This window comes from Pseudorca crassidens, chromosome X, assembly GCF_039906515.1.
Source record: "Pseudorca crassidens isolate mPseCra1 chromosome X, mPseCra1.hap1, whole genome shotgun sequence".
In the NCBI taxonomy this organism is placed as follows: domain Eukaryota; kingdom Metazoa; phylum Chordata; class Mammalia; order Artiodactyla; family Delphinidae; genus Pseudorca; species Pseudorca crassidens.
In genome coordinates, this window is record NC_090317.1 from 29,498,591 (window position 1) to 29,508,070 (window position 9,480).

At 40.6% G+C, this 9,480-nt stretch overlaps 1 non-coding gene across 1 annotated transcript; it reads right to left on the reverse strand.

Annotated features, from left to right (window-relative positions):
- Nucleotides 1-6,423: 6,423 nt before the first annotated feature.
- On the reverse strand, nucleotides 6,424-6,496 carry TRNAC-ACA (transfer RNA cysteine (anticodon ACA)). The gene has a single exon. It is a non-coding gene; the product is annotated as a tRNA-Cys (tRNA).
- Between the last annotated feature and the right edge of the window lie 2,984 nt (nucleotides 6,497-9,480).

Below are 9,480 nucleotides of genomic sequence, written 5' to 3' on the forward strand. Positions count from 1 at the left end.
ATGGTAGTTCTATTTTTAAGTTTTTGAGGAATATCCATACTGTTTTCCATAGCGGCTGCACCCATTTACATTCCCACCAGCAGTGAACGAGGATTCCCTTTTCTCTACATTCACTACATGTTTTTTATTTATTTATTTATTTATTTGCGGTACGCGGGCCTCTCACTGTTGTGGCCTCTCCCGTTGCGGAGCACAGGCTCCCGACGCGCAGGCTCAGCGGCCATGGCTCACGGGCCCAGTCGCTCTGTGGCATGTGGGATCTTCCCGGACCGGGGCATGAACCCGTGTCCCCTGCATCGGCAGGCGGACTCTCAACCACTGCGCCACCAGGGAAGCCCCACTACATGTTTTTTAAAAATTAGAACCAGATCTGAGTAACATAAGCGTAATCCTCTGAAATGTAGCCTGTCCAGCTATGCTTTCTGTCCAATCGATCTGCTAGATTCTAGCAATCTATGAAATGCTACCAGAAATTTGTTTCTTTCACTCAAACCGTAGTACCAGATTGACAGACCATTGATGACATAATTGCCTGAGAGTTGCAGTAGTGAAATGTTGGAAATATTTCTACTAAAAGGCATATATATCTAAGTTGACTCTCGGATATCACCAAATTTTGAGCACTTTCTCTAGCTAGCCCAAAAATTGAGCCTAAGCATCCTTAAATTTGGTGGACAATGAACTTAAGACATAATTTACTTAGGGACTTCCCTGGTGGTGCAGTGGTTAAGACTCCACGCTCCCAATGCAGGGGGCCTGGGTTCTATCCCTGGTCCGGGAACTAGATCCCACGTGCATGCCTCAACTAAGAGTTCGCATGCCACAACTGAGGAGCCCTCGAGCCGCAGCTAAGGAGCCTGCCTGCCGCAACTAAGACCCGATGCAACCAAATAAATAAATAAATATTAAAAAAAACCTTCCTATTAAAAAAACCCCCAGAAAACATAAGTTACTTATATTTTACAATGAAAAAAAAAACTAAAATGGAAATCAAAGACATCTGGGAGATCTATAACAAGTCATTAAATCTTCTTTCATGACATAACATACACAAGTATGTAGCACAATGTCTAGCCACAGAAGAAGCCCTCAGAAATGTTCACTACTGTTACTCCATAATATATCCTTATCATCACGGTGTATTACCTGTGGCATATTTGGCATAATGGAAAGAGGCCTGATTAGGAACCACACATTCTGGTTCTTTAAGAGACACACACTGAAATATTTACAGATGCGATGATGTCTAGATTTGCATCTAAATAATCAAGGGGCAGATGCAAGTGTGTTGGAGAACTGGTTAGGGTGTTGATGAAGGATAATTGTTGATACCGCGTGAGGAGTACATAGAGTTTATCCTAAGATTCTCTCTGCTATTATTTTGAATAATAAAAAAACATGTTTTTAAATGATCAGGGTTACAAACAAATGCTGACAAAGGCAGGCCGATAATTTAATAGCAAGGAGCGTGGGGACTGGCAAATTGGGGAAGAATATGTCTCTTCCAAAGAAGATGGCCAGTACTCAGCGCCAGCTCAGTGTTGCTGGGCAGGAATGTTGGGCCAGGACTGCCAGATTTTCCCAGTTTTTCAAGACTGGCCCCAAATCAAAATGTTTATATGAAACCTTCCATTCTTTAAATGTTGGCAACTAACTGAAATATGTTTTATTGAAAAGCATGCTGCCTATCTAAAACAGGTCTGTGGAATAGACTCAGTCTGCAGCTGCCAATTTGCAGCCTCTGCCTGAGAAGCTAATAACATTGAACAATTTTCATTTTCTGGAGCAGAAGAATGTAACTGAAAGCACACCTAAAGCTAACAATCATAGGATGCCACTGTTCTGCCCTGTTGTTTCTCATTATAAGTCCCGCTCCCATACATGCTTTGGTCTCTCCCCTCCATCCCTGCCTGTGAGTTTCTCTAACTCGATCCTTCACTCTGGTTACCTAGTTCTGATCTCAAATTTCTGACCACTGAGGACTAAGACATCATGAGTGTCCAGGACAGGAAGTCCCATGGTAATGAACCAGGTCCCACTTGTCCTAGTCATCCTTGCTGACAAATTTTGTAGCTGTTATTAGTGATAAGCATGCATCTTGGGAGAGTCTTTTTTTCAAATAAATTTATTTATTCATTTATTTATTTTTGGCCACGTTGGATCTTCGTTGCTGTGCAATGGCTTTCTTCAGTTGCGGCGAGTGGGGGCTTCTCTTCGTTGCGGTGCGCGGGCTTCTCATTGCGGTGGTTTCTCTTGTTGTGGAGCACGGGCTCTAGGCGCATGGGCTTCAGTAGTTGTGGCGCACAGGCTCAGTAGTTGTGGTGCACGGGCGTAGTTGCTCCGCGGCATGTGGGATCTTCTCGGACCAGGGATCGAACCCGTGTCCCCTGCATTGGCAGGCAGATTCTTAACCACTGCACCACCAGGGAGGCCCCTTGGGAGAGTATTAAGAAACATTATGCCTCAGGGACAAGGTAACAGGCTGGGAAGGTCAGAGTACCCTGGAGAAGAAAAAGGGGATTTTATGAATCCCCTTTTTTCCCTCATGTGGTCAAGAACATTTTCCTGAAGTTCAGCAGTTTTTTTCAATCTCCTTTGTTTCTTTTCCTTCTGTTAAATGAAGTAAAATTTAAACATAATACTCTATATTTTAAGTGTATGTGGTATGATTCCAGTCTTATTAGCTTCTCCTGCTGCACACACGCCCCCATTCACCCTCTCTTCTTCATCCTTGTGTGTATAGGGATGTCGGTGGGAAGGTACATCAATATCATCAACCCTGATTATTTCATCTTCATCAGATGTGAGTAGATTTGTTCTTTTTACTTTGGACTTTTATGAAGTCCTTGTATTTTCATAATGCCAACTATCAGTTTATGACTAAAATGAAGTATTACATAAAAGAACAAATGTATAGAAATTTGAAAATTTAAAACTGCATCAACATTTTAATCTTGTTGATTTTGAAGAATAGGAAATAAACTTGCATTGGCAGATAAAATGCAGGACCCTGACTTATATTTGAATTTCAAATAAACAACAATGTTTTAATATAAGTATGTCTCGAATATTGCATGGGACATTCTTATCCAGAAATATATTTGTTGTTTATCAGAATTAAAACGTAACTCAGCCTCCTGTATTCTTTGTGCTAAATATTGCAACTGTAATACAAACATATTGTCATTTCCGTAGGAAATATTTTCATTACTTTGTACTTTTCTCCCCATTCCATTTATATTTTTTAATTCAGGGGAGATTTAAAAAATATGTACTTTGATTTGAGCCATTCCTGTATTATACACACATATATACATAGAGATATATGACACAGTACACACCCATATTATATAATATATATGTAGTGTGTATATGTGTGTATACGTATATACATATACACACATACCCCAGACACAAGATGAATTCACTGTATTGTTGAAATGGCCTCCGTGAAATATGTCCTGTGTCCCATCGCCCTTCCCTTCAGTTATTTCAAATACGGGGCTGAGAAAGGACACGGTCTCCTGTTCAGCTTAGACTCGGAGAGTCTCCTGAGGAACAGGAAGACCGGGAGGAGGTGAGTGATGCGGCCGCACCTTCGCTCTGAGGAGCCCACCTGCCTTCGGAGTTCGCTTCATCTCTCATCCCGCTTCTGAACGGTCCCAGTTAAGCATTTTCTACCTTCCTTGTGCGCATCTTCATCCTTTAATTCAATCCATCCGCAACCACCTCTTATAAATCCTACTCCCTCAACATTCTCATTCTTCCTCAGGTTCTTTCACAAGGTGCCCTGGTCTCCCACTCTCCCTTCCATCTCCCGACTTGGAACAGACGTGGCCAAGCACCTAATACCTGTAACGGAGCAGGAGGCCTTCCCCCATGTCCGCTGCTTTAGCTCCTCTCTGAAGTACATAGATAACAGTATCTGATGCACAGCTCCTGAGTTGTTTTACTGATTTGAAAGCCCCCCCACAGAATGGAAGATGTTAACTACTTGATGACCCTGACCGCATAGCCCCCAGGCCTACTGGAGCCTGAGGATTGATAATGTTAACCCCTGAGACAGCGCCCTGTTACCTCACCGTCAACCAATCAGAGAATTGTGCGCCAGCTGATCACATACCCTGTGACACCCCCCTCCTTCACCTGGCTTTTAAAAAAAGTGCTTTGCTGAAACGCTTCAGGGAGTTTGGGGGGGTTTTTGGGCATGAACCAATCATATCTCCTTGCATGGCCCTGCAATAAACCTTTCTCTGCTCCAAATTCTGACTTTCAGTAGTGTTTGGCCTCACTGTGCATGGGGCACACGAATTTGTATTCGGTAGCGTACCTACTGGAATTTACTTGTCTTTATGTTTTTATTCCCTACTAGTCTGAACTCATGGAAGAAAGAAGCCCTGTTTGATTCATCAGAGAATTCGCAGTGCCTGACACTAAGTTGGCGCTCAACTATTGCTTCTTGAATGGTGAACAGACATTTTTGGTTTAAGATGATAACAGGATATGTAAGTGAAAATTCTTTGTTGGGAGTTGGGAAGGGTGGAGAATGAAAGCTAAAGTAGGAGAGGAGAAAAAAGCCTTCCTAAGCTCTCTCTATAATGGTTAGGTATTGTTCCTATTATTATAATAAATGTTGTTCTTTTAAATGTCCCTACGTGGTGCTGTGTATCATTTTCTTCTTCCCTCTCCTCTATTTCTGTGTCTATTTTATTTTCCTTTATTTTTTCCAGTTTTATTGTATAATTGACAAAAATTATATTCAATGTGTACAACTTGCTATTTTGATATATATTTACATTTTGAAATGATAGCCACAATCAAGCTAATTAACAAATCTAGCACCTCACATAGTTGCCCCTCTCCCCCTTTTTGTGGTAAGAACACTTAAGATCTACCCTCTTAGCACATTTCAAGTATCAGTCCAGAAGTGTTAACTGTAGTCATCGTGCTGTATATTAGATCTCCAGAACTTATTCATCTTGCCTAATTGAATCTTTGTGCCCTTTGACCAACATTGCCCCATTTTCCCCAAACCCCAACCCCTGGCAACCACCATGCTACTCTATTCTTCTATGACTTTGAACTCTTTTAGATTACACATGTAAGTGAGATCACACAGTATTTGTCTTTCTGTGTCTGGCTTATTTCACTTAGCATAATGTCCTCTGGGTTCAATTTCATTTCCTTTGGTTATATAGCCAGAAGGGAGACTGCTGGATCATAGGGTAGTTCTATTTTTAATTTTCTTGAGAAACCTTCATACTGTTTTCCATAATGATTGTATCAATTTACATTCCCACCGACAGTGTACATGGATTCCCTTTTCTCCATATCCTCACCAATACTTGTTACCTCTTGTGTTCTTGATAGTAGCCATTCTAACAGGTGTGAGGTGATATCTCATTGTGGTTTTGATTTGCATTTCCCTGATGATTAGTGATGGTGAGCACCTTTTCATATACCTGTTGGCCATTTGTATGTCTTCTTTTGAGAAATATCTATTCAGATCCTTTGCCCGTTTTAAAATTAATTAATTAACTTTTATTGAAGTATAGTTGATGTACCTTTGCCCATTAAAAAAATTTGTTTTAAATTGCTATTTTATACTGAAGTATAGTTAGTTAACAGTGTTGTGTTAGTTTCAGGTGTACAGCAAAGTGATTCAGTTATACATATACATGTATCTATTCTTTTTCAAATTCTTTTCCCATTTAAGTTATTACAGAATACTGAGCAGAGTTCCCTGCCACTATACAGTAGGACCTTGTTGGGCTATACAGTAGGTCCTTGTTGGTTATCTATTTTATTTTATTAAAAAATTTTTTTTGATGTGGACCATTTTTAAAGTCTTTATTGAATTTGTTAAATATTGCTTCTTTTTGAAAAAAATATTTATTTTTGGCTGCATTGGGTCTTCATTGCTGCATGTGGGGCTTCTCTAGTTGTGGTGAACGGAGGCCACTCTTTGTTGCACTGCACAGGCCTCTCACTGCAGTGGCCTCTCTTTGTTGCAGAGCAAGGGCTCTAGGTGTGCGAGCTTCAGTAGTTGTGGCACATGGGCTCAGTAGTTGTGGCACACAGGCCTAGCTGCTCCACGGCATGTGGGATCCTTCCGGACCAGAGCTTGAACCCATGTCCCCTGCATTGGCAGGCGGACTCTCAACCACTGCGCCACCAGGGAAGTCCCGGCTTCTGTTTTGTGTTTTGGTTTTTGGCCGCAAAGCATGTGGGATCTTAGCTCCCTGACCAGGGATCAAACCTGCACCCCTTGCATCGGAAGGCAAAGTCTTAACCATTGGACCGCCAGGGAAGTCCCGGTTATCTTTTTTTAAAAATATATTTAGTTATTTATTTATTTTGGCTGCGCCGGGTCTTAGTTGCGGCTGGTGGACTTCTTAGTTGCGGCATGCATGTGGGATCTAGTTCCCTGACCAGGGATCGAACCTGGGCCCCCTGCATTGTGAGCGTGGAGTCTTACCCACTGGACCACCAGGGAAGTCCCCTGGTTATCTGTTTTAAATATAGCAATATATACATGTCAATCCCAAACTCCCAATCTATCCCTCCACCCCCACCTTTGCCCATTTTTCAATTGCGTTATTTTGTGCTTTGTTGTCGTGTTTTGTTTTGTGTTTTGCTATTGAGTTGTTCAAGTTCCTTGTGTATTTTGGTTATTAACCTCTTATCAGATATATGGTTTGCAAATATTTTCTCCCATTCCATAGCTTGCCATTTCACTCTGGCAATTGTTTCCTTTGCTGTGCAGAAAGCTTTTTAGTTTGATGCAGTCTTATTTGTCTACTTTTACTTTCGTTGTCTGTGCTTTTGGCATCATGACCAAAAAATCATTGCCATGACCAATGTCAAGAAACTTTTCCCATATGTTTTCTTCTAGTTTTACTGTTTCAGGTTTTATGTTAATTAAAAAAAATTGGCACTTTATCCTTACCCTGACTTCTTTTTCTTTTCTTTTACTTTTTAACCTCTTTTATTGTCTAATATTACATAAGTTACAGGTTTACAACATAGTGATTCACAATTTTTAAAGGTTATAGTACATTTATAGTTATTGTAAAACATTGGTTATATTCCCTGTGTTGTACAATATATCCTTGTAGCTTATTTATTTTATACATAATTGTTTGTACCTCTTAATCCCCTACCCCTATCTTGCCTCTCCCACCCTCTCTCTTCCCGCTGGTAACCACTAGTTTGTTCTCTATATCTGTGAACAAATTTATCGGGGGCTGTTGATCCATACTTGGATGATACTGATGATGAGATGGACCCAGAATTAGAAGAGCCTTATGAAAAGTTTTGTTTGTAATCAGAGAGTAAGCAAAAACAGTAAAATTAAATTTCAGCATATACGTTTTATAAAGCAGTTTAGGTTGTGGTGATTTAGCACAACACAGGAAAGCAAGAAAATGTCACACTTCTACCAAATTAAGGATATGCAGTTATGTTACTAACGTATGCAGCATTAATTTTGTTTAACACTCTCTGCCAAAGTAAACTTTATTCCCTAAAATTTAAAATGTATATGTATATGTATATATATAATAGTTTATTGTGTACAGTTAATTCCATTGTTTTGGCTGCAATAAAATCAATTTTGAAATAAATGAAATGTTAAAAGTAAATTTTTCCAGCTGGTTAGAAGTTTATCCTTTAAATTCTATTCATGGGCTTCCCTGGTGGCGCAGTGGTTGGGGGTCCGCCTGCCGATGCAGGGGACACGGGTTCATGCCCCGGTCCGGGAGGATCCCGCATGCCGCGGAGCGGCTGGGCCCGTGAGCCATGGCCGCTGGGCCTGCACGTCTGGAGCCTGTGCTCCGCAACGGGAGAGGCCACAACGGTGAGAGGCCCGCGTACCGCAAAAAAAAAAAAAAAAAAAATTCTATTCATACTTTTCTTGAGGGAAACAGTCTTAGCCTAGAAATACATATTACTGCAAAATGCAGCATCCTTAAGATATGAATATTATAGCTTTCATTTGGTTTTACATTTAGTGTCTCAGTGACTTGAGTTTCAAATATGAATCACGATCCTGAATATTTTTAGCAGTGAAGTCTTAGAATATATCCTTAATGACTGATTATCCAGATGATATTTGATACCAAGGGCTTTCAAAATGGGGTTAAAAAAAAGACTTAGACTCTGTAATGGCCTATATGGAAAAGAATCTAAAGAAAGAGTGAATATATATATATATGATTCACTTTGCTGTACACCCGAAACTAACACAACATTGTAAATCAACTATACTCCAATAAAAATTTAAAAAAGACAACAACTTAGAACTCCCAACTAAACAACCAAGATTCTTCACTGAGGATTTATTGCAATTTTAGAATTGTTCATTTTTTTCACCTAACCTCATTACCCTAAAGCCTATAACAAGGACTTCCCTGGTGGTGCAGTGGTTGAGAATCCGCCTGCCAATGCGGTGGACACAGTTTCGATCTCTGGTCTGGGAAGATCCCACATGCCACGGAGCAACTAAGCCCATGCACCACAACTACTGAGCCTGCGCTCTAGAGCCCACGAGCCACAACTACTGAGCCCGTGTGCCACAACTTCTGAAGCCTGCATGCCACAACTACTGAAGCCTGCACACCTAGAGCCCGTGCTCCGCAACAATAGAAGCCACCACAATGAGAAGCCAGCGCACCGCAACGAAGGGTAGCCCCCGCTCACGCAACTAGAGAAAGACCGCACCCAGCAACAAAGACCCAATGCAGCCAAAAATAAATAAATACATAAAATAAATTTATTTTATTTTTTTAAACATCTTTTTTGGAGTATAAGTGCTTTACAATGGTGTGTTAGTTTCTGCTTTATAACAAAGTGAATCAGTATACATATACATATATCCCCATATCTCTTCCCTCTTGCATCTCCCTCCCTCCCACCCTCCCTATCCCACCCCTCTAGGTGGTCACAAAGAACCGAGCTGATCTCCCTGTACTATGCAGCTGCTTCTACGAGCTATCTATTTTACGTTTGATAGTGTATATGTGTCCATGTCACTCTCTCACTTCGTCCCAGCTTACCCTTCCCGCTCCCCGTGTCCTCAAATCCATTCTCTAGTAGGTCGGTGTCTTTATTCCCATCTTGCCCCTAGGTTCTTCATGACCTTTTTTTTTTTTTTAGATTCCATATATATGTGTGAGCATATGGTATTTGTTTTTCTCTTTCTGACTTACTTCACTCTGTATGACAGACTCTAGGTCCATCCACCTCACTACAAATAACTCAATTTTGTTTCTTTTTATGGCTAATATTCCATTGTATATATGTGCCACATCTTCTTTATCCATTCATCTGTTGATGGACACTTAGGACACTTAAGTGCTTCCAGGTCCTGGCTATTGTAAATAGAGCTGCAGTGAACATTTTGGTACATGACTCTTTTTGAATTATGGTTTAAATTTATTAAAAAATAAAGCCTATAACAGTATTCTGCTTTATTTATAT